Raw genomic sequence first — 24713 nt, forward strand, 5'->3', positions numbered from 1 at the left:
AACGCGTGTGTGTATACATGTGCACGCACACACTTCCAGTCCTAGGAAGAGCCATCGATGTCGATGGCTGGCAACAGGTACAAGAATGTGATTCCCACAGAGGCCGAGGGCCACGGGTTCTCCAAGACGGTAGGGACACAGCAAGGGAGACCTTCAGGGCACAAGTCCCATCTTTCCCTGCTTATGACACTCGCACCCACCAACTTTAGCCTCTTGTGTCCCGGCACCTCCAGGGCTGCCCCAGGACACTGAAGCATGAAGGATCACAGACCCACTAATCCCGGTGAACAACAGTGACTGCTACAGACAATTCTCCTTCACCGTTTCCATTCTTACCGAGTTTTATTCCCAGAAAAGGGGGGAGGGGTGTAGAAAGGCCCATGAAGAGCAGTCACCGCTCAACTTACAGAAAGGCGAGGCCCCGATCAGAGGCTACCATCCCTCTTTCCCACCGTCCGGGTTCAAAAGCCAACACATGCTCACTGTGGAAGAGGGCGGCTGAAATGGGGCTCAAAAGATTTATAAGACCCCCAATTCTGTCTTCCACGTATCCTTTTCTTTTTGTTCTTTTTCTTTCTTCTCACGCTCAGCCTTAGCTTCTTCTTCCTCGTGTCTTCTGATCAGCTGTTCCACTTCCTTCTGTCCGAGGACTCCGATGACCGTCTTTCCATTCTCTCTGGTCAGCGTGGCAATTTCCACTGGGGGCAAACACACACACGCACGGCTGCGTTATAGCAATCACAGGTGCTAAAGTTGTTGCAGCTACCTTAAAATACCGTTTACATTCATCGCCGTTGCAAAATCACGTTAGGTACCTATCTCTAGGTTTTACAGCAGCACAGAAATACTCACGGCGCCGTTATTGCCAATGCGTGCGGCCTTCCATCCCCCGTAATTTCCGCTTGGGTCGCTCCGATAGAGCTGAAAGCCGTAACGCTTATCCCAGCCAATGGACAGCAGCGAGACGCCAAAGGCACGGTTTTCCCTTTAACCAAGAAAAGAGGACCGTCAAGCACATCAGCCGCCCAAAAGCAGTATCGCTACAGTCACTCGAGCTCCCCGAACGTAGCTGAAGCACCTTTCTTGTGAAGCTGAGCATTCGTAAGTGGCTCTGTTCTGGCCACCACAGACTAAGGCCCACCAAAACGTCCACTTGCTTCCGGGAGATGGGCACAGCCAGGAGACGGAGTTAAGACCCGGAGGACCGCTACTCCGCGCTGAGTTTAATTATTAGGTAAGAAAAGCAATCGGTTTCCAGATTTAAAAAGGCTATTTCTGCCTCTCGATGGTCTATTAATAAAACATATGATAATACATATCGCGGAAACCACGAAGCGCAAATGTACAAAAAGTTCTTCACTTACTTTTCAATTTCTTTTTACCATCTCATAAAAAAATTATTACCTAGAAAATGTCTCCCCTTTCTGGAATAAATATGCCCCAGATTTCCTACCTCCAAACTGCGCGTACGCTTGTTTGATATCACAGAGCGCTGTCACCAACTGCTCACGAGGAATTGGCTCCCGATACTGTAATAAATAAATACCTAGGATGAAAACACAGGCATAGTCATCATTTTTTCCTAAGACACAAAAATCTAAGCAAAACATATTCTGGACATAAACCTGCGCCATGGGGGGACATTGACAGTCACCTGTCACTTGAAAGGGGAGCAGGGGAATGTCAATATCCTAACAATCTTATGACCATAGCATTTTATAAGTTCGGGTTAGAAAAAAGAAGCAATTTTCAATTAATAAATCTGCGATGACTCTCATCTTGGCAAAAACGAGTTCTCCTTAGAGATGTCAAGCAAACTGACTTATCTGATCGTCAGTCACACTCTCTCTGACCATACCTTTGGGCAATGAGCCTCAGTTCGTTGGTCAGAACGTTAGCGTCAGAAGTTACGCCGGCCACGGTGCAAGCCATGCCCCTGGAGGAAGAAAAAAAAAAAAATGTATTCATGTGTCTGTAAGCAGAGCAGGTGTCTGAGAGGGCCTTTAAGAAGTATTTGCAAAGCCCCAAGTTCCATGATAAGTTTACCATGCTCGCATCAATGCTCTGGTTTTCTTCTGAACAGACAGAAACTACAGAAGGTTTATCTTTGCAGGACAAACCTGACGTCGTTTATAACATGAAAGATACACAGCGCCCCCTCCAGTTCTTCGATAGGCGTATTCAGCACCACGACGCCGAACAGGGCGAGAGAAGGAGCACTAGGAAGCTAAAGCAAGTCCCGAGAGGGTCCAGAAGCAAGACAGAGGTTTTGCCAGAGAGGAAGAAAAACTACCCCCACTCCTGGGTCATCGGTATTCTCACCTCCAAAGGCCTGGCTGGCCGGGGCGGAGGGAGGGGGCTCAGGGGCTAGGCTCCCAGGAAAGGCGCCTTTCCTTTCTTTGCTGCCGCTCCCCGAGGGCTGCGCTGGCTCCCCTAGAGCTGGCACCCTCTGTCACCTGCTGTCACTACACCTCCGCAAGCCTGCCGGCTGCCGAGCGGCCCGTGGCCCGGCGGTGACTCTGGAGGGATGACGCTTCCTTGGACACGCATTCAAAGGCCCTAGAACCGGCACCCGCCTCATCCCCCACTCAGGGGGTAAGTCTCTGACAGGCAAACCCAGTGCCCCGCAGGCTAGGAGTCCCGCACGCCCAACGACGGGAAACTGACGGGGCTCATCTAAACTGTTCCCAGACCTCCAGGGGTAAGATTCGGGACACTTCCACACAATTCCCGAATAGCCGTTCTGAACACTCGGGGAGCCTGCCACGTGTCAGACCCTGCGCTAGTGTATTTCACTCGTTTTACTCTAGTTCATTAAACGGCCACCACCACTCGAGGCGGCACCGAAGCCCAGAGAAGGAAAGCAATGGGTGCAAGGTCACACAGACTTAACCCAGATCTGCACACCTACCACGCCTGTACTCCGAACGGTATAGAATAGTTTCTCCACCTAGGGCTTGGCCCTGCACGTCAAAAGAATAACGCATCATCCTAAGCCTCAAGGAAGTTTCAAATAAGAATCAAAAGTGTCCACCAGTAAAGGCACAATAACAAGCGTTTGCTTCAAGTTTACTACGGCACACGGGCCAGCCCTCCCGAAATACGTGAGATCCTACGTATGTGAGCACGTGAGATATTGAAACCCTCTCCCCCCTGTGAACTCACTTACTCATCATCGAGCTTATAAATTTTTTCAGGGACAACAACTTCATCAAGCAGCTTGTGGATGTTGCGTCGCTCTGCTGCAAGCCAAACACCGTCGTTCGCTAAAGTTCCCGGACAGGTGCCCGCACGTCCGATGGCCTCCATGGCGTATTCAACCTGGTACAAGCGACCTGCAAAACACAAGCGGTGAGAAACCGAGACTCCCTTCTGGGTGCTTGCACCACTGGGCCAAGAGAGTCAGCGGGAACCCTGACAGGCTCTACCCTCGCGTCCCTCTCTCGTTCTCTCGTGCTGTGCGTGATCGACCTGGTGACCATAATGACATCAAAACACAAGAGAGCATGAACTATACAAAAAGTGTCTTGACTTCCGCCCCCCCACCCCCACCCCCCCAAAAGTCAAGCACTTAAAAATACTTTTGAGACAGATTCTACAATTCCTATTTTGCCTCCTGGAGAAAATATAGTGGTCCTGGAGTCATAGCTTCGAGACCGCAAAGGAAAATATATACCCATGACTCCCGTCCACTGAAAGTAACTCCTGCATAAAACACATCCTGGCACCCAGAGTCCAGTGTGTAGCAGGGAACCGATCATTTCTTCCCACTCCCATTTTCTCACGCAGGTCTGTAAGCTGAGTACCAGACCCTTTGTCAGGCGATAGCTTACGGACGTGTGCGGAACTTACCGTGTGTTCTGAACTTTACGGCTCCTGTCAAAAGAAAGTAAGATCCTTACTAAAACGAAAGTTACAACTGAAAAAGCATTTCCACGGCTTAAAACCGTTCCGTCCACCCCCTTCTTTGGCCGAGGTGAGGGACGCAAACACGATTTGACACAGGTGGAGACCGAGGCACCGGGGCTGGAGGGGAAAATCGAAAAAGCCCTTTTTTGGAAAAAAACAAAACCAACGCAGTAAAGGAGCCCAAATGAGACACGGTAGAGGCAGAAAGAGGGATGAGACCCTGCAGGTCCAAGAGGAAGAACTGGGGAAGGAGAAAGAACGGGGCGTCCAGGCGGAGCAGGAAGCTTCAGCAGAAAACACTGAGTCAGACGCCTCACGGGCAAGAGACAAACGGCCGAAGCTCAAAAAAAAAAAAAAAAAAAAAAAGAATCGCAGCCGCTCGAAAGCTAAGCCAGTATCCGACCACGGAGTCCAGGAGGACGGACACGTGAAGAGGGGCAGAGGCTTCTCCCGGGAGGGCTGGGGTCCTGCATGCGGAAGGAGGCGGGGGGTTGGGGGTGGGGGCGTGGGGCGACCTCGGCCCCCAGAGCACATTTCCCAAATAGCGGAACACCAGACTAAGGCTGCAGGACCGGCGCGCCCAGACGAGATTTCTTAAAGGTGGGCCGGGGCCTCGGGGCCTGCCTGGCACTTTGGGAGGCGGTGACCTGCGACCAGGCCGCCGGAGAGTCCTCATCCCCATGCTCCACACCGGTGCAGCCGGCACCCCCGCGGCGCCCGAAAGGCAGGTACTAACCGGAGAAGAAAAACTAGAATCGAGGGCTACACAAAGGGCCTCACGCCACAGGAAGAACCCACTATCGCCCCGCCAAGTGTCCGCTGCCCATGTGGCCCACGCGCGTGCGCAGAACGATCTCGCGGGGTGGGGGGGGGAATGGGGCGGGGAGAACGGGCCGAAGATACGGAAGTCCTCCGGGGGGGCGGGGCCGAGGACAAGGAAGCCCTTCGGGGGCGGAGACAAGGTGGCGGAAGACTCCCGGAAACGGGGCGAGGCCGAACACCGGGAAGTCCTTTGGGGTGGGACCAAGGTGGCGGAAGCGTGGCGGAAGTGCGGCGGAAGGTCAGACCTCCCCGGAGGCGGCTTCTAAGCCCTCCGGGGGCGGGGACCAGGTGCCGGCAGCCTATCGGAAGCGGGGCGGGGGCGGTGCAAGACCTCCCTCCACATCTTTCCAAACAGTACATTTCACTTACAGCGAGTTTACGCGGCGACACATTCAGCAGGCTATTTATATCGCCCTGCTTTTCTCCCCGCCAGGCTGGTCATGTATCATGCTAAGTCCATCAACATTTCTTCTGAGAAGGAGCCAAGTCCATTTTTATTTCCTCTGGGAGATGCTGGGACTAGGTTCATTTGCATGCAGTTCATTTACGTACGTCAAAAGTCCGGGTGGGCGTTCCAGCCGCCGCCAGGTTCTGATGCCAAAATCTTTGTCAAAGCCAAAATCTCCGAGTGGCCAGCCTGCCACTGCCTCTCTGACCCCATCTCCTGCACTCCTCCCCAGGGGTCACTCGCCTCTAGCCACATGGGCCTCCTCGCTGCTCTGCAAACACATCGGCACACGCCAGCCTCGGGGCCTTTGCACTCGCGACTGTTCCCCGGCCTGACACACCCTCCCTGGGGTAGTCCCACGGCCGGCCGCTTCTCAGGGACACCTTTCCAGACCATCCTATTCAGACCCCGACACGCCCTGTCCTCCTTCCCAGCGTATTCTTCTCCAAGCTTACCAACACCCAAGGAGCCGAGGCACAGGCTTGAATCTCTGTGAAGCTGCTACGTAGAAAAAAATACCGAGGCCACAGCTAGAACGGCAGCTTCGTAAAGCTTGTACGTACACTCTGCGCCCCTAGAGTGCCGCCGCCGCCGGGCGTCCCTATAGTCGCGGAGAGGACAGAAGAATAAATAGCTTAGCGGATGGCCCCCGAGCCATTTGACCTACAGAGGAGGATGGCATTGAATACAGAATGACATGCACACCTACCACACCCACTAACTGAGATATGGCGAGGCCAAACTGGATTTTTATCTTGTCATTCGTGGGTGTTCCACAGGACGAACTCATCTTTCGTCGCCTTGAAAAAAATCCTTAAACAAGCTATCTTCATGTTTTGCAATAAAGAAGGGTTCAGCTAATCCTGTCTAACAAATTTTTAAAAGTTAGTGTACTGGCTTCTCTCCTACAAATAACTTTTAAAAGTTCGTCATCATTAGTGAACCAAACTATTAGTTAGGCTATTATTAATAGTACTTTAAAGATGAAATATTAATACAATTCTTTGTGATCAATAAGGAACACTCCAGTTCAGGTATGTTTTTAAGTTAAATCAGAGGACTCTCATGGAAATAGGCAGAGTTCCCTAAGAAGCACTCGGTACTTAGTACAGACTTATTTAACTTCCGAGTAACAGAAGCCTTTAAATGACCAGTTAGGGGGTTGCTTGACACAACATTTCAAACCTAGAAAACATGTATGGAAGTAAACTAAACGTATCAACGGTAGATGTAAAATAAACGTGCTTTAATTTCCATGTTTTTAGAAAAGATTTTATTGATGTATTTTTAGAGGGGAAGTGGGGAGAAACAGAGGGGGAGAAACATCAGTGTGTGGTCACTTCTCATGCACCCACACTGACTGGGGACCTGGCCTGCAACCCAGGCCTGTGCCCTGACTGGGAATCGAACCAGCAACCATTTAGTTCACTCAACCCACGGAGCCACACCAGCCAGACATACATGATTTTAATATACAAAGATATACGAAGTACATAGTAGGTGCTCACTTTGTTGAATGCATACACGAATGAATACATGAGTCCATGCCATCTGACAATTCCCTTTTCTTTCCAATATTCGGAGTTTCATCGTCGGTCGCGAAACAACTTTCACCTAGTTGCAGAAATTTGCTATTAAGGACGATGAGGCATTAGCCTGCGCTTCTTAAAAGTGGAGACCTAGTCTTACTCAGATTTGAGTATGAAGGGAGGGGATAACAGCACGCTGGTTAAGAACACAGCATTTTCAGGTGGACGGCTTGGGTTCCTTCCAGCCTCTAACACCTGCTGTCTGACCTGAAAGCAAGTTACCTCCTTCTCTGCATATCAGTTTTGCCTTCTGTAAAACTGACCACGGTGAGGATGAAATAAAACTGTGTATGGAAGTGCCAGCACGGGGTCATTCTGATTATTCCACAAATGACTACTAGAGTAATGGTAACCGATAGACCTCCAAAGACACAAATACACAGAAATATTGCAACAAAAGCAGTCACTGCCTGCAGAGCTACTGATTCTGCCTGAAACCTCCCGGAGGGCCACTAAAGGTCGTTTCCCTACAGATCACCCGAGGAACGGAACCTTGCAAAATACGAGGGAAGAGCTTGTCTGTGGAACTGGGCACTCTCTGCACAGTACAATGACAGTTCAATAAGAAGCTTTCCCAGAGTCTACACCTTTTAAAGCTAATAATGATAATTAAAAGAGCAACCTACTAATAGCACACAGATGACATATTTCAAAAAAAAAAAAGTGAAGGGGTTCAAGCAGTGACGCACACTAAAAACAGTATAAGAACAAAAATAAGAAGGTATTGGGCCGATAGTTAAAAATACAAACAACACGGGAGAAAAACTGGGACAACTGTAAAAGAACAACAATTTAAAACAAGACCAAAAAATTGCCAATAACAAGAGACAAAGTAAACTGGATACATAAAAGGTATAAATAAGAAAAATGACATTAACACTGTGAGAGACTTAAGTTTTGGCTGTACAAATTCAATTTTAACTTTGAATATCATTTCTCTAGTACTGTCTCAAATTTGGGGAGTTAGAAGAATGATTTACCTAAAAAATTTGGTGATTAAGGAAGGACAAAGGACTGCAAAGCTGAAAACCTTATTTTGAATACTTGGCACCACCACTCGTTTAGCTGTGAACCTGCACATGCCACAATATCCTAACCTACATCAATATGGATATCTATTGGCACAATGTCAATAATTGTTAAAAGTGTATGGCAAGAACTCTTCAAGTCATTATATTTGAATATTTTATGTATGTTTGAATTTTTTAATTCTAGAAAATTAATAAGAAAGAATAACTTCTGCTTTGCTGCCTCACTGTTGTGCAGAAAAAATTAAATAAGCTATATTATCTCACTAAGGTAGTATCTAGGTAGTTTGCCATTCTTTTTTTTTTTACCCCCGCTACGACTACTCACACTTAGTGTGCTGGGACAGACGTGCGCTCTGCACAGTCTCCCGCTGGCCTTACTCCTCGCTTTCGGGGTTCCTACAGCCACCCCGAAAGAGCACTGGGCCTGATGATGGGGTACATACGAAATCTGTTAGCTCTTCTGAAGCTCCATCCAGGAAGGCTGAGTCTATTAAAGATAGAAGCCTGTTAACCCTAGGCTCATTAACGCTAAACCTATCCACCCTGAGCCTAGCCATCTAGCCCTATCCATACAATGGACTCGGTGAGCTTCCCTTAGCTGTAATTCCCAGAGTTCCCCACAGGAGGGCAGCACTGAGACAGACGGGGAGCCACAGCCGGCAAGCACACTGACAGGTTGATGGAAGAGTTCCTCTGGAGCGCACAGGAGCAGCTGAAGCGCGTTGAGTTCAGTGGACTTAAGTGGCTTCTTGACAATCCCAGAGCCTGGCGTCTGAATCGAGAGGTGATGATTTGCACTTTCTAAAAAAGGTCTGAGCACCATCAGATTAAGTAAATGTTGAGTTTACTATTGTAATTTGATACCGTAAACCTCTCCATAGAATTGCGGAGGACGTGTAAGACCTTCGGGAGCAGGACAGAGGACCCCGAAGTCCCGGGGGGGGGGGCAGGGAAGGGGACGCGGCAGTTCTTCGGAGGCGGGGAGAGGGTGGCGGAAGACTCCCGGAAGCGAGGCGAGGCCGAACACCCGGAAGACCTTCGGGGTGGGACCAAGATGGCGGGGCAGGCTGCGTGGACCTTCGGGGGTTGGGCCTCGGCTGCGTGAGACCTTCTAGGGCGGGAACAAGATGGCGGGTCCGCCGCAAGCGGAAGTCGCCCGGAAGTCCTCTGGGGTGGGACCGGGAGGGCGGAAGTGTCCCGGAAGTGCGGCGGAAGGTCAAACTTCCCAGAAGCGGCTCCAAAGTCCTCCAGGGGCGGGGGCGAGGTGCCGGAACGCTATCGGAGGATGTGTAAGACTTCGGGAGCAGGATAGAGGACCCCGAAGTCCCGGGGCGGGGGCGGAGCAGGGAAGGGGATGCGGCAGTTCTCCGGGGACGGAGACAGGGTGGCGGAAGACTCCCGGAAGCGGGGCGAGGCCGAACACCCGGAAGACCTTCGGGGTGGGACCAAGATGGCGGGGCAGGCTGCGTAGACCTTCAGGGGTTGGGCCTCGGCTGCGTGAGACCTTCTAGGGCGGGAACAAGATGGCGGGTCCGCCGCAAGCGGAAGTCGCCCGGAAGTCCTCTGGGGTGGGACCGGGAGGGCGGATGTGTCCCGGAAGTGCGGCGGAAGGTCAGGCTTCCCGGAAGCGGCTCTAAGTCCTCCAGGGGCGGGGGCGAGGTGCCGGAACCCTATCGGAGGATGTGTAAGGCCTTCGGGAGCAGGATAGAAGACCCCGAAGTGCCAGTGCGGGGCAGGGAAGGGGACGCGGTAGTTCTAGTTCTTCGGGGGGCGAGGACAGGGTGGCGGAAGACACCCGGAAGCGGGGCGAGGCCGAACACCCGGAAGACCTTCGGGGTGATACCAAGATGGCGGCGCAGGCTGCGTAGACCTTCGGGGGTTGGGCCTCGGCTGCGTGAGACCTTCTAGGGCGGGAACAAGATGGCGGGTCCGCCGCAAGCGGAAGTCGCCCGGAAGTCCTTTGGGGTGGGACCGGGAGGGCGGAAGTGTCCCGGAAGTGCGGCGGAAGGTCAGACTTCCCGGAGGCGGCTCCTAAGTTCTCCAGGGGCGGGGCCGAGGTGCCGGCATCCTGTCGGAAGTGGGGCGGAGGGTGTGTAAGACCTTCGGGAGCAGGATAGAGGGCCCCGAAGTCCCACGGGGACAGGGAAGAGGACGGGGTAGTTCTTCGGGGGCGGGAGACACAGAGTGCAGAGAGGAGAGCATTCCAGAGAGGGTGAGGGACAGACAGAGGGCGGTCCAGAGGGGGGCGGGTGGGGCGGGGGTCCAGGACAGAGCATCAGCAACAAGGCAGTGGCGAGTTGCAGGTCAGAATGAAGAAAGTGGGCTTCATTCTCAGGACGAGGGAAAGCAGGGGCTGATTCGGGTTTATATAGAACATACTATCTGTGTGTGTGTGTGTGTGTAGCGGGTTGGGGGGAGGTGTCCTCTTAAAGCAAAAGAATACGACAGTACAAATACAAAATTGGGTATCAAACTGAAAATCAGAATGAGAAACCTCACCAAATCACCGCAGTGGTTCGACGAGCTGACATACCCGTAAGGCATCCCCCGGCATTTCCGGCATCACGAGACCTGAATCCCCAGATGGCAACTGCACACACCTTAGGGATGAAGTTTGCCACAGACGAGCTTCTGACTTGGCCCATGTCAGGCCCTGTTCCTCTCCCACTGTCCCGGGAACTTCCAACGATGGTGACAACTTCTGTTCCTATGCCTTCCTGTCACTATACTGGGTATGCAGGCTCAGCGGGTGGGTGAGGAACACGTCCCGAGAGCCATTTCGACCCTGAGGTGAGTAACAATAACCTCACTACGCATGGAGGTATCTGCGAACAAGTATGTTCCGCTGCAGAAACAGACGGTAGCGCTTATTAACTGCAGGTAGAAGACCTTACTTTTGCAGACTTTACAAAAAGCACGAGCACGGAACACATTGTGAGGGTCCCTTCCCAGGCCTCGGAAGCGAGGGGTCCTGAAGCTTAAGCTTCACTCACTTCGCAGCAGATCTGTGAAATTCTCGCATGGGAAACCGACAGAAGGGCTCAATGTGCTCTGAGGAGAGCTGGAGAGGACAAGTGTGGGAGGCTGGCACTGGGGCGGTGGCCCTGGAGCCTTCCTGGGCTGAGACCAGGCGCCCCCCCTTTGCCCCCCCAGGCTGCTTCACTGGTAGGGAAGCACTCAAGGTGATTCTAATACGCAGCAAATGGTGCCTCAAACATTTGTGCAGAGCTTGTTAAAACAGACGTCTGGGCTCTACTCCAAGATTTTTCTTCATTCTGTGGGTCTGGGACGGTACACCAGAATCTGCACAGCTGTGGATTCGGCGCCGCTGCAGGTGAGAACGCCCCGCAGCGCCATGGTCAGAGGCCTCGAAGGAAGCGGCAGCAAACCTAAGCAGAGCTCCCCCTCAGCCAAGACCGACTGCTCTCGTCTGCGGCCTCTTTTCCTCTGTGGCCATAATCTCTCCTGCACGGGACCTGCCACGCGCCTGCCATGGGCCTGCCACGGCGTCCGCGGCCGTCTTCCCCCCACCCATCTGGTCTGGGTTGGCTCAGCCCACGGTCGTTCTTAAACCAACCGCTGGAGACGGAGAGAGGGCACACCCGGCTACCCCGAGGGATGTGCCACCTGGGGCAGAGGAACAGACAAACGCATTGTAAGAACCGTAGGTAAGGGGAAAGGTGAACTCGAGTTCTCTCTCGGGAGTAGAGGGGGAGAGAGAAATGGGATCTGAGTGATCCAGAGGTACTCAGAAGCACTGATGACTGATTACTGTAGCGGGTGCAGGGCTTGCACTGTAAACGGGCCTTTCACATGTTTTCGGAGCGGTTTGTGTGAACACGTATGTGTATACATGTGGACGCACACACTTCCAGTCCTAGGAAGAGCCATCGATATCGATGGCTGGCAACAGGTACGAGAATGTGATTCCCACAGAAGCCGAGGGCCACGGGTTCTCCAAGACGGTAGGGACACAGCAAGGGAGACCTTCAGGGCACAAGTCCCATCTTTCCCTGCTTATGACACTTGCACACACCAACTTTAGCCTCTTGTGTCCCGGCACCTCCAGGGCTGCCCCAGGACACTGAAGCATGAAGGATCACAGACCCACTAATCCCGGTGAACAACAGTGACTGCTACAGACAATTGTCCTTCACCGTTTCCATTCTTACCGAGTTTTATTCCCAGAAAAGGGGGGAGGGGGTAAAAAGGTCCATGAAGAGCGGTCACCGCTCAACTTACAGAAAGACGAGGGCCCGATCAGATGCTACCATCCCTCTTTCCCACCGTCCGGGTTCAAAAGCCAACACGTGCTCACTGTGGAAGAGGGCGGCTGAAATAGGGCTCAAAAGATTTATAAAACCCCCAATTCTGTCTTCCATTTATCCTTTTCTTTTTGTTCTTTTTCTTTCTTCTCACGCTCAGCCTTAGCTTCTTTTTCCTCGTGTTTTCTGATCAGCTGTTCCACTTCCTTCTGTCCGAGGACTCCGATGACCATCTTTCCATTCTCTCTGGTCGGCGTGGCAATTTCCACTGGGGGAAAACAAACACACGCACGGCTGCGTTACGGGGTGCACTCACCCCGCACAGGCGACCCGTTCAACCTCTCCCCCCTCGTTGGCCTTCGCTCACCACCCCTTCGTGTTTTGTGCTTCATATGATTCACGGATACTTTTATTCACGTTTTTGCATCAACGATCTTTCTTCTCCTGACCCATTCCAACCTTCTAAGCTGCTGTTTTGTCCCTTCCTTTGAAAAACTCACACAAGCCAAGTGCCCGAGCCAACCCACTGTAAGCTGTGCTGACCAGAAGGATCCGCAATTTCCTCGTGGGAACCTCTCCGACGCGGTCCAGGAAACTGACCGAATCAGAGGAGGGGACGTAACCTACCCTTTTCAGCAGAGAGCTTGCTCACGTCCATGATCTTGTCGAGGACTTTGATAGCTAAAGCAAGTGCTGACTTCAGGCTCATTTCCCCTTCTTTGTAGTCTTATTTTAACATAGACACAGCTGCCTACGAAGCAGAAATAATCATCAAAAAGAACGTCCTTTAAATGTCTGCATTTTTCAGGAACGTGGACTGGGCAGAAGACTGATGCCTGAATTATTATTAGCATGTAACCAATGTAAGCAATTATGCTGGGGGGCGGGGGGACATGGGATGGGGTGGAGGGGGAGTGTCGATGCTCTGTGAATGGAATCTTTAACCCGGGGCCTCAGACCTCCAAGACTTTGTGATAGAATTCAAGGGGATTATCAACCAGGATATGAAAAAAATTGTATCTTATTTCAACAACTTGCCTTTGAAAATTACTATTTCCTTTCGTTACAAATGTAGGCAATAAACCCCAGTGGTATTAGCAGAACCTGCGACTGCATCACCAATAGCAATCACAGATACTAAAGTTGTTGCAGCTATCTTAAAATACCGTTTACATTCATCGCCGTTTCAAAATCATGTTAGGTACCTATTGCTAGGCTTTACAGCAACACAAAAATACTCACGGCGCTGTTATTTCCAATGCATGTGGCCTTCCATACCCCGTAATTTCCGCTTGGGTCGCTCTGATAGAGCTGAAAGCCGTAACCCTAACCCGAACCTAACCCTAACCCTAACCCTAACCCTAACCCGACCCTGACCCTGACCCTGACCTGACCAGACCCCGACCCCAGGCATTGTAGGGCAGGGGGTGGTCTCAGTGGGAGCTCACCTCCCAGGCTGGCGGGTGGGTGGCTCCTTAGGGTCTCCTGCTTCACCTGTCCTGGAAGCCAGGCCACCCACCGCCATCCCACTGAGCAGGGCCTCTGGATCTTGGGGTGTCTACTAGAGCCTGCTAGGACGCTTGGGAAAGTCTGTGACACAGACACAGGAAGCCTGACCCTTGGGGAGGCCCAGGGTCCTTAAAGATTCCCAAGAGGCATGGTTTACCCCTGGAGGGTATTCCCTGTGAGGAGCAGTCATGAAGGCTGGAGTGGCCTGGGTTGTGCGTGCACACGTGTTTGGGCATGTGGCGTGTGGGCACAGGATGGGGCCCCTGGGCCGTGGGGAGCCTGTCTCAACTACTGCAGGGCTGTTGTGAAGTGGACCCTGGGGCTCCTGCCAGATGGTGCCCAGCTCGCCAGGGCTGGGAAGCTGCCTGGTGGTTGGCCGGCACCTGACCTCTGCGCCACCACCGGGGGCCTGACTCTGAGGGAGTCTGTGGGTGGCCTCAGCCGAGGTCTCCCCCTCAGGACTCCCAGGACACCCCTCCTGGTCTTCATGCTGGAGGCCTGTTGCCTAGCCCTGTGGTCACAGAGCACAATGAGCCAGTGTGTGTGTGCTGGGAGAGGGTGAGTGCTGGCTCGTGGGAGGGTGACTGCTGGGGGAGGGTGAGTGCTGTGCGCTCTTGGGAGGCTGAGTGCCGGCTCCCCTGAGGGTGAGTGTGCGCCCAGGAGGGTGAGTGCTGCGCACTCACGGGAGGGTGAGTGCCAGCTTGCCGGAGGGTGAGAGTGCGCTCCGCAGAGTGTGAGTATGCACTCCCCGGAGTGTGAGTGTGAGTGCGCACTCCTGGGAGTGTGAGTGTGAGTGCGCACTCCCGGGAGTGTGAGTGTGAGTGCCCACTCCCCGGAGTGTGAGTGTGAGTGCGCACTCCCCGGAGTGTGAGTGTGAGTGTGCACTCCCGGGAGCATTGCAAAGAGGCAAGAAATGGAAAATCAGGAGCGCGCGATAAGGGGCATAGCACGTGCATGAGGATGGGTTTGTGAGCTTGCTGCACCATCAAGGGTTCCCGATGGGATTCCCATGCAGCACACATGCAAAAGAGATCTCTCCCGAGCACATTCTCTGCAGGCAAGATGGCAACCACAACCGTGTAATAGCCTACCTAGGAAGAGGATCCGACCCTCAGGGTGCAGAAAGGACAGTTGGACAGCGGTGCAAAAGGAGAAAATCCACAGGATACAAGCCTCTCATAACAGTCAGTGTCCAAAGGCTAAATCGGAGACCTGACGGGAAAACGGTATGTATCCAAACACAGTGATATGAAACAAGGGCATCTCAAGCTTCCCCGACCGACAGGGAGAACAACATCCCGCAAAGTGGAATCCTTCGCGTCCGGAATAGTCACGGCCAAGGAAATGACAAGCACGGGATGAGAACGGGGCTGAAGTCCTGTGCGCAGAAAGGTAAGAGAATCACTTCTGAAGGGGATGAGAAAGAGGCATCAGCCATCCTCACAGACCTCTCCCCGACGAATGGAAGAGACAGGACCCAAGCAAAGGAGTGTACCTCGCGACCTGCGTTGTGATGCAATTCCCAAGAATGTCCACAAGACGGCAGCACCGAGACGCTGTCAGAAGTGTTGGCGCTTAATGGTGCTGCTCGGGAAGCACTGAAGAGTATGTGTCTCAGCTGTGTTCTCAGCTGAGGCAGGGGTGGCCGAGTGGAGAAAGTGCTTTTGCAGGAACCCTGAAGACCTGGGTTCGGGTCTTGGTGAGAGCACAAACACTCACAGTGGCCCGTTTATTGCCTTTTTGGAGCACAGGAGAGACAGCCATTTTGTGGCTGTCACCTATCACTTTTCCCAGCCTTCCCACCTCTCCATAAGTCCAGGAAGAGAAGACATCAGGACCAAGAGTGAAGCGACGTGCAGAGCAGTCCTACTGAAACCAGAGCCAACCAGTGAATGGTAACGGAAGGGAGAGTCACACACTCCCAAAACGCCATGACACAAGGAACACAAGGGACAGGGGGTCCTTCCCATGGAGCAGCAAGGCCCAGGCAGCACAGTTTCTTCCAACAAGTTGAAGAACTGTATGAAGGTTTCATGGAAAAGGACAGTCCAGAAACAGGGAGTCTGCAGTGGGAAAGTCCTCTTGGCTGCAAGTGAGGGCAAGACCTAGCACATCCATGTGAAGAAGTGGAAGTGCAAATACCACAGTGTTCAGAAGACCAAAACACACAGGCGAGCAGCTGTAAGGGGCATTTCAGTAGACAGCCATGTACCAAAGGCACCTGAGAGAGAATCAGCAGCCGAAATAGACACTGGGTAGCCCTCATTTCCAACTGACTGAGGAACAGGAGAAACACTTGCACAACAAGGAACCCCAGGAGAAGCTCAGCACACTGCAGCTCAGTGAAGGGATCACCATTCCGCAGTCAGCGGGGACCCGGAAACGTGGAGCACAAAGCCCTCGGGAGCCGACCAAAAGAAAGTGTCCGCGACAGCGACCCTGTGTGAATAATGCCAGCCCCGGCAGACGAGAACCAAGAAACCACATCCAGCGCATTCATGACAAGTATCAGAGAAAGTGTGGGGAAGGGCTGAACAGGCATTCCTGTTCCCTAAGACCTCAGCAAAGCAGTTGCCGGGAACCAAGGCAACACACAGCACCTGTAATGACGGAGTCACCGAAAGGAAAAGACGGCACAGCAGGAACGGGAAAGCAGTTTTCCTGCTTACCTGCGAAGGCATGAAGTTCCTTGACGTATCCATGAGACGGGAACGCGGAGACGGCCCGTTGGGTCGGTGCGGGGGACGCACACTCCACGCGTCACGATAGAGAACCGGTGAGAGTGCGTGAAGCAGCGCAGGTGAGCGTGGGCAAGTGGATTGAGCGCCGGCCTGGGATACAGAAAGCGGGAAACTCCGTTCACACCCGGGCCGCACTGAGTTTTTAGATACAGGTGTTGTGTTCTGGGTTTCCCAAGAGAAGACCAATCAGCAGTCAACCTCATCCTTTTTGTCACCTCATGTGCAAACTCCTCTCAGCATAGGAAAAAGAAAGAATTGGGAGGGGAAGCACAGCAAGCACCCTAGACTTTCCGGTGAAAAGGGAGTGAGAAACCGCACAACTCAGAGAACTGGAACCACACAGCAACCCATGTCCAAATCATGCATCTCCTCTAAGAGGCGCTGATTGTTATTCCAAGGACTGGCAGACACAGAAGAAGCAGATCCTTTACAGACATCATAACAGCTTAGGAAGGAAAAAACTCTGCAACCCATGCAAGTCTATGTGGAAACCTAAGGGGTCTGAGAGTGGGGTGACATGGAGATTAGCAGGGTAACGGAGAAACAAGTTTCAAGAAAAGTGACGGTTAGGTGGTCCAAAGCAGTCAGTAAACGAGACAGGGACATAGGACAGAATGCAGTAACTGAATTTGTAAGGCTCCATCATATGAGTGACGAACCTCAACAGTCATGAGATAAAAATAGGAAGCGAAACTAATATGAAACAAAAGGGATGAGGAAATCCTGAGAAAGCTCTGTGCGGCGCTCTCTCACATACTCTACAAGTAACTTTTTCAGAAATGTAGTAGTCACGCTGTTCCTTGCTCCCACTTAGTCGCTAGCCCCCCGGACTCCATCCTCCGTGACCCATAGGCTACGTGCTGCACACATAGTCACTGAGGCCAGACCTTCAGAGGACCAGATCCAGCAGCAAAGGCACACAATCCGGCAAGACCTAGCAGATCCATGATCCCGGCCAAGCATGGCACTCTTCCTTTTGTCAGTTGAGCTGTCACCGTCCCTGACAGGAAAAAGTCCATGAGAGGCCTGGAAGTCCTGTCCAATGCAGCAGAGCGACACAGCTCGTCCCGGAGCTCCGGGAAAGGCATGGAGAGCAGTGGCAAAATGTCCTCAAGGGAACATGGGACAGAAATGCAGGTTTTCTCATTGGCCGCTTGGAAAACCAAGGAATGAAGCAAACCAGTGGAACAACGAGGAAACTCACCGTGAGAAGCCGCAGAGGGAAGTGCCTGAGAAAGGAATTGACTGAGGTGCTGAGAGAAAGATGCAGGGACCACCCTGGACGTTATGTCTCAGCAGAGCCAGCGGGCAGCAGTGGAACAAAAGGGTAGCTACCTGGATTCCCGGCGAGGGAACAGACGAGGACAACGGAAGAGATTCCGTGCAGGGGATCCTGAGAAGCAGCCACGGGAAAACGTGCATCTCCCTGGAGGTGTCCGGACACACATCTCTGCATAACTAGAGGCTACCTGATGCTGTCAAGTCAGAAAGGAGAGCAGCAGTCACGGGGGGCACCCACAGCAGTGCACAGAAGGAGTGCAACCTTCGAGACACACAGGGAGGAGGCAGAAGCAGAGTCAAAGGAGTGACGGCGGCAACGGCCGATGGTGATTCAACCCGTATCATCAGAGCCGGAACACACAGGTCCTGTGAAGAGCAAGAACGATAGGATGGGGACCTTGATGGCACACATCGAGGAAAAGGAGGGTGAAAAGACGGTCCTGCGAGGTTCCTCGTGGGCCCTTGGGAAACAGACAGGAAAGTCGGGGTAAGAACCTGCAGGTGGTGGCAGGACACAGCACTGGAAAGGGAAGGAGGAAAGAAGCAGCCCAGACAACCAGTTTCCTGCCTCACGCATAGCCAGTGACGTGCAGTACCCAGAAATGTCCACAGGGCGGCAGCAAGGACGCAAGCTGGGAGGTCATGCTGGGGAGGAAACATAGCTGAAAGTCTATCAAGACCAAGCCCTGAACCTGCCTTGACAAAATAAATGCAATGCAGCTCATGGGATAGCATTACGGTATGTGGTCTGAGACACTTCAGATCACATCCCTTCAGACCCAGGATGACCGTGTAGTGATAAGCAGGCAAGCGGGACCATGAGAGGAAGAGATCGGCATCGCACTTGAAGTGCAGAAGCACCCGGAGGCAGCAACCGGGAGCGACGGAACCCCAACCCGTAACACTCCAGTTATACGAGGAGCCTAAATGATGCCAGTCTGCAGACAGCCTTAGCGAAGCTGTCATTCTACAGGATGCCCACAGCAGGAAAGCGGTCCGTCAGAAATGCAGCCCGAACCGTATCATAGGCTGAGCTTGGGCATGTAGCAGAGGCACTTGCAGCTCATCCCAGCCTACAGGAACCACCGGGAATGGACCGGTTTCCCTCGCAAAACCGGGCCTGTGTTTCTACAGTTGCACAACAGCTCGCGTTCTTCCTAAGGACCGCCTCACCCTGGGGTGAGAACAGCAGGCATGGATCGCACAACCGTAAAACACTGTCTTGCGGTCTATTCTGATGCGGTCACGGGGAACGGAAGGTGGCAACGGGAGTTTCCCTCTTCAGTCGTGCACATGTGACAGACAGTCTGTCCCGTGACAAGTCAATCGAAGTCATAGAATGCAATGTTCGGTACAGTGAATCATAACTGTCTTGGGGGCAGTACGTGTACGGAGCCATGAGAACCGTGTTCAGGCTAGATCACAGAGCACTGTCCCCTCTGGGAACTGACCAGCCTCCTGCACTACTCTCCAAAAGATTCTTGCAGCCCCCTCAGCATTTCTTCACACTAGCAACAGTGCCGTGGACCCTGCTGGCCCGAGCCCCTTTACCAAGGTAACTTGCATTGTAATGAGGCGACATTCAGAGAAGAGCAGACGGCATGGGGCTACTCACCTACAGCTGTACGGTTTTGTCAGCATCCGGCAACGTCAAGGGTTCCCGGTGGGATTCCCAGGAAGTGGACATTCGAAGCGGACCGCTCCCAAGCACAGTGTATGGCAGAACAGAGGGCAACCACAGGGAAGTAACAGCCAACCTACGAAGAGGATCCCATCCTCAGGGGTTCAGAAAGAAAAGGTGGGCAACGGTCTTAGAGCAGGAAACCCATGGGGCAGAACCCTGCCCTCACAGGCATTGAACAAAGGCAAATTCAATCGCCTGATACAGAAGTGCAACGTTGCCAAGCACGACGACATGGAACACGGACAGCTCTAGGTCAGCTGAACCAAGTGGAAAGCAACATCCAGCAACATAGAATCCTTTCTGTCCGGAGTAGTCACAGCTGAGGAAAAGACAGGCACGGGACAAGCACGGAGCTGAAGTCCTACAAGCGGAAACGGAAGAGAAACGGTAGCGAAGGTGGGGAGACACGGGCGGCAGCCGGCATCACGGGGCTCTCCCCAGGGAATGAAATGCACGGGACTGCAGCGGAGCGGCATTCCTCGCAACGTGCAGTGTGATGCAATTCCCAGGAATGTCCACGAGATGGCAGCACAGAGGCGCTGTCAGAGGTGCTCGCCCTGAACAGGGCCGTGCAAGAGACTGAAGAGCATGTGTTTCAGCTCTGTGTTCAGATGAGGCCGGGATGGCTGAGTGGAATAAGTGCTTCCCTAGGAACCCTGAAGATCGGAGTTCAGGTCTTGGGGGGAGCAAGAACATCTGCACTTGCCTGTGGTGGCCCTTTTTGGAGCACAGGAAAGATAGCCATTGGATGGCTGTCACTCGTCACTTTTCCCAGGCTCCCCACATCTCCATGAATCAAGGAAGAGAAGCCGTCAGGACCCAGAGCTGACAGATAGACACAGCAGTCCCATTGAAAGCGGAGCCAATCGGGTGGTAATAATGCGAGAGAGAGCCACAGTTTGCCAGAGCACCAGGACATAATGAAAAGAAGGGACAGCGTGTCCTTCCCGTGGAGTGGCAAGCCGCAGGCAGTAGAGTAGCCTCGAACAAGAACCGTATGGAGCTGCCATAGCCAAGGACAGTTAGGAAACGGAGAGTGGGGGAGGCAAAAGTCGCCTTGGCTGCAAGCAAAGGGGAGACCTACCACATCACCTCCAGGAATTGAAATGGCAGAGACCACAGTGCTCTGAAGGCAGATATGGACAGGGCAGCTGCTATAAGGGGTCTCTGTATGGAGAACCACACACCGAAGACACCCACCCGCCAGGAGCAGAAACAGACAGGGGGGAGCCCTCATTCCCAAGCACCAGAGAGAGGCTTCACAGTCCCCAACAGGAAGCTCCGGGAGAAGCACAGCCCACTGCAGCTCAGTGGAGTGATTGCCAATCCACAGGCCAAAGGGTCAGCAGTGAAGTCCCCGTGGTTGGCCAACAGCCTGGACCACCATTGCATCACACCTTCATTGGCCAACATCCTCGCAGCCATACAGTGGGGATCTCACGCCAGTGGCGGTTCTCGAGTTTTCCCCCAGAAGATTCACGAAATGCACAGGCTAAGAACACAAGGCACAGTATGGTCTTGGACTGACAGAGCACTGTCAGGTAAGAGAAGGCAAAGTCCCCACCAGGAAGGCGTTTCCCTGGAGAGCACACGTTCATGAATCAACGCACAGGCCTCCTTTCATCATCATAGGACACACAGACACACGTGGATGGGTGTCACACTGTTAGTCCCTACGCCCAGTATGGACATGAGAAGTCACGAAGTGCAGCACTGCCGATGTGAGGTGAAGCACACACAGGGCATTCCTGCTCTGCGACAGCGGACACAAGGTGGATCACAGGGACCCTGAAACAGGGAGTACCACGCCCTCAGGTGCCCAGGAAAAAAAGCTGCCCACGTCACCAACCCTCCGTGAACACTGCTGGCACAGACAGAGAAGAAAGAAATCACACCCAGCACGTTCATAGCGAGTGTCACAGACAGTGCGGGGAAGGGCAGAACAGGCAGTCCTCTTCCCCGTGACCTCTGTAACGCAGTTGGTGGGAACCAAGGCAACACACAACAGCAATCGTGACGGAGTCACCCAAAGGAAAAGATAGCACAGCAAGCAGTTTTCCCTGTTCACCAGCACATGCATGCAGTTCCTTCACGTGTCCACAAGACGGCAGCACCGAGACAACCCAGCGATTCGGTGCACGGTAAAGCACGCTCCATGCATCACTGTCAAGTACCTGTTAAAGCCGGCGAAGCAGCGCAGGTGAGCGTGGCCGGGTGGATTGAGCGCCTGCCTGGGATACGGAAAAGCAGATGTTCGAGTCACAGCCGAGCTCCGTTCGGTTTTTTCACACAGCTGTCGTGTTCTGGGTTGCGGAAGAGGAAACCCATCAGCATTCATCATCGTCCGTTTGGTCAGGTCACGTGCAAGGTTTTAGAAGCACAGGGAACAGTAAGAATTCAGAGGAGATACACGACGAGCATCCCGGGCTCCCCACTGAAAAGGGAATGGAAAACCGCACAGCACAGTGAACCGGAAGCACGCAACACCCGATGCCCCAATCTCGCACCTCCGCGGAGAGGCGGTGACGGTCATTCAAACTGGCACCTTTCCCTGAAGAAGCCAGTCCTTTTCAGACCCCATGACACATCGGGAAGAAGAAAGTGCTGCGACGCGTGCAGGTCCATGTGGAAACCTGAGGGACCTGAGACGGGAGTGACAGGGACATGAAAACAGGCACACGGAAACAGGATTCAGGAAAAGTGAGGATCACCTGTTCCAAGGCAGTGACAGGGAGGCACAGTGACACGGGCTGGAGCCAAGGAAGTCGCCTTGTAAAACTCCAATCTAGGAGCGACTAACAGCAGCATTCAGGAAGTAAAAGTAGCAAGTGAAACTTGCAGGAAAACTGAAGGGATGAGAAAACGCAGGGAAAGCTCTATGCGGAGTGCTCCCACGTATCCTACAAGCAGTTTTACGATGAAACGTAACAGCCATGCTGTTCCCTGCCCCTGCTTTGTCTCCAGCCCCCACAGCTCCATCCTCAGTCACCCGCAGGCTACAGGTTGCACACGTACTCAGGGAGGCAAGACCTTCAGAGGATCACACCCAGCAGCAAAGGGACACGATCCAGCAAGACCTAGCAGATACCGGATCCCGGCCAAGCAAGGTACCCTTCCCTTTCTCACTTCTGATGTCACCGTCCCTGAGAGGGAACGAACTGTGAGAGTCCGAAAGTGCTGTGCAATGGAAGAGAGCATTGCAGCTTCCACAGTAGCCCCAGAATACACAAGGAGGGGAATGTTAGAACGTTCTAAAGGGAAGAGAGGACACTGATGCAGGATTTCTCACGGGCCACACGGACAACGTGGAAACCCACAGTGAGAAGCCACACAGGGAAGTGCCAGAGAAAGGAGGTGACTGAGGTCGAGAGTGAAAGAAGCAGGGACTGCCCTGGGCACTGTGACTCAGCGGACCCAGCGGGCATCAGCGGAAGAAAGGGTCGCTGGCTGGATTCCCGGCAAGGGCACAGACGAGGACAATACAAGAGATCCCCTGCAGGGAATCCTGAGTAGCAGCCACAAGCAAACATGCATCTCCCTGGACATATCCAGCCACACATCTCTGCCTAAGTAAGAGCTAATGGGGGCTATAAACGGGGAAAGGACAGCCACCGTCACAGCGGACATACACAGCAATGCACAGAACGGGGGCAACTCTGTGGAAACAGAAGGAGGCAGAGCGACAGCGGCAACGGCAAGTGGAGACCCAACCTACGCAATCAGAGCTGGAAGACACAGTCCCTGTAAAGTGCAAGAACAGTATTTTGGCTACCGTGGTGGCAGACAAAAAGGGAAAAGGAGAGCAAAGAGATAGCTCAGCGAGGCACCTCATGGGCCCTTGGCAAACAGACGGGCAAGCAGGGGAAAGAACCCGCAGCAGGCGGCAGTGCACAGCCTTTGAAAGGAAAGGAGGAAAGAAGCTCCGCAGTGAACCTGTTCTCCTGGGAACATGCGGCCAGTCACATGCAGTACCGAGAAATGTCCACAAGGCGGCAGCACAGACGCACCCTGGGAAGTCACGCGAGGGAGGAAGCGTGGCTGAAAGCAGAGAAACGGCACATCGTGAACCACTGCGGTGTCAATTCTCTTCTTAGGGAGCAGGAGAGGGAACTTCACACACACCATTGAAACATACCAGACACCTGTGCCATCTCTTGTCTACAAAAGGGAGGTCAGGCCCTATATGGAGAACTGCGGAGACTCACCCAGCACTCATAGCTGAGAAGGAATGCAAGCAGGCCAAGAACCAAAACTAAGAAGCTGTTACAACCAGAGCATCCATCAATACCCAACACAAGCACTATTCAGGAAGCTCCGGTGCACAGGATAGCAGGGACAGCAGAAACATCGCATTTCAATATAGGATGGCAACAGGGTTCCGAAGGCCAGGAGACAAGCAAAACCGTCTGGGAGGTACAGGGCAAGCAAAATACTGCCGCTCTCACCCTTTCCTTGCTCCATCCCATCCTGTCCCTCAAGAACGCAGCGAGCAGAAAGAATCCACAGGAGTAGCACAGCAACAAACACGGCTCTCCTGGCACAAATAGACCCAAACGATGCATCATGCACAGAAGCACAGGCACACAGTAAGTAGCACGGATCCCCTGGATGTCAGCCAGTGAAATGGCACTGAGGCCTAATTGCTGAGAAGCTGTTAGCAGGAGACAGACTAGGCGTGACCTGAGAGAACAACCCTTTCCTGAGGTCAAGGCACAGAGGACTAAGGGAACAAGACAGTGGGCGAGGGAAAAGTGCTCGTAGGGAAAAGGAAAGGAAAAGCCTCTCACATCGCATCAAGAAAAGTCAAGGGCATCCTCAAAAGGTCTCTCTGAAGGGTAGACACCAAAACTGAACAGTGTTCCCAATGAACTGTACTCTTAAGTACTCAACATAGAACCCGATGAGAGGGCAGCAGACACAAACACACTCGGAAGCCATCATGGGCGTTTCCCAGAGGCAGAGGGCAAGTAGGGACCCAACAGGAAACTAAAATGTCATCCCCAGCTGCTGAAGATTCCAAGGAAGAAGCATGCACGCGCAGACCATAGGGTCACAGACTCAGATCCCGAGCATGTCAGACGCAGGGCCACTGCTATACATGCACCAAGGAGGACTTCCCAAGAGATGGGCACACGTGCAGGATCGAGTCCCTAACCCTCTCCCTCCCATCCGTGGCACAGCAGCAAACAGACAGCAACCTGTGAGAAGAACAGCAGCAGTCACAAACAAAATCCTGAGCACCATGCAAAGAGAGGGGCAATGCACAGACATGGAGGTCGATGGGCCCAGACCCTGACACGGCCCAGGAAAGTAAGTGACAGCAATACCAGGCCTCCGTGGAGCGTGCTCTGCCCGTCAGTGCGGCATGCCTTGGATCCAGTGAAGCCACACCCGCCTCTCTCTTAACAGTTGGGAGCCGAATCACGGTGCAGCG

General features: G+C 53.1%; 1 long non-coding RNA gene across 3 annotated transcripts; it reads right to left on the minus strand.

The window, feature by feature from the left end:
- Positions 1-341: 341 nt before the first annotated feature.
- On the minus strand, positions 342-21634 carry LOC150020462 (uncharacterized). 3 transcript variants are annotated; one of them, XR_016509857.1, is made up of 6 exons: positions 21454-21634; positions 16243-16404; positions 15069-15268; positions 14665-14951; positions 12692-12815; positions 342-698 (listed from the first exon to the last, which is right to left on the minus strand). It is a non-coding gene; the product is annotated as an uncharacterized LOC150020462 (long non-coding RNA). The 3 variants fall into 3 exon arrangements; XR_016509859.1 differs by lacking the exon at positions 342-698 and adding an exon at positions 12006-12332; XR_016509860.1 differs by lacking the exons at positions 342-698; positions 12692-12815 and adding an exon at positions 13505-13654.
- Between the last annotated feature and the right edge of the window lie 3079 nt (positions 21635-24713).

This window comes from Furipterus horrens, unplaced genomic scaffold (assembly GCF_987537825.1).
Source record: "Furipterus horrens unplaced genomic scaffold, mFurHor1.1.pri manual_scaffold_1, whole genome shotgun sequence".
Lineage (NCBI taxonomy): Eukaryota > Metazoa > Chordata > Mammalia > Chiroptera > Furipteridae > Furipterus > Furipterus horrens.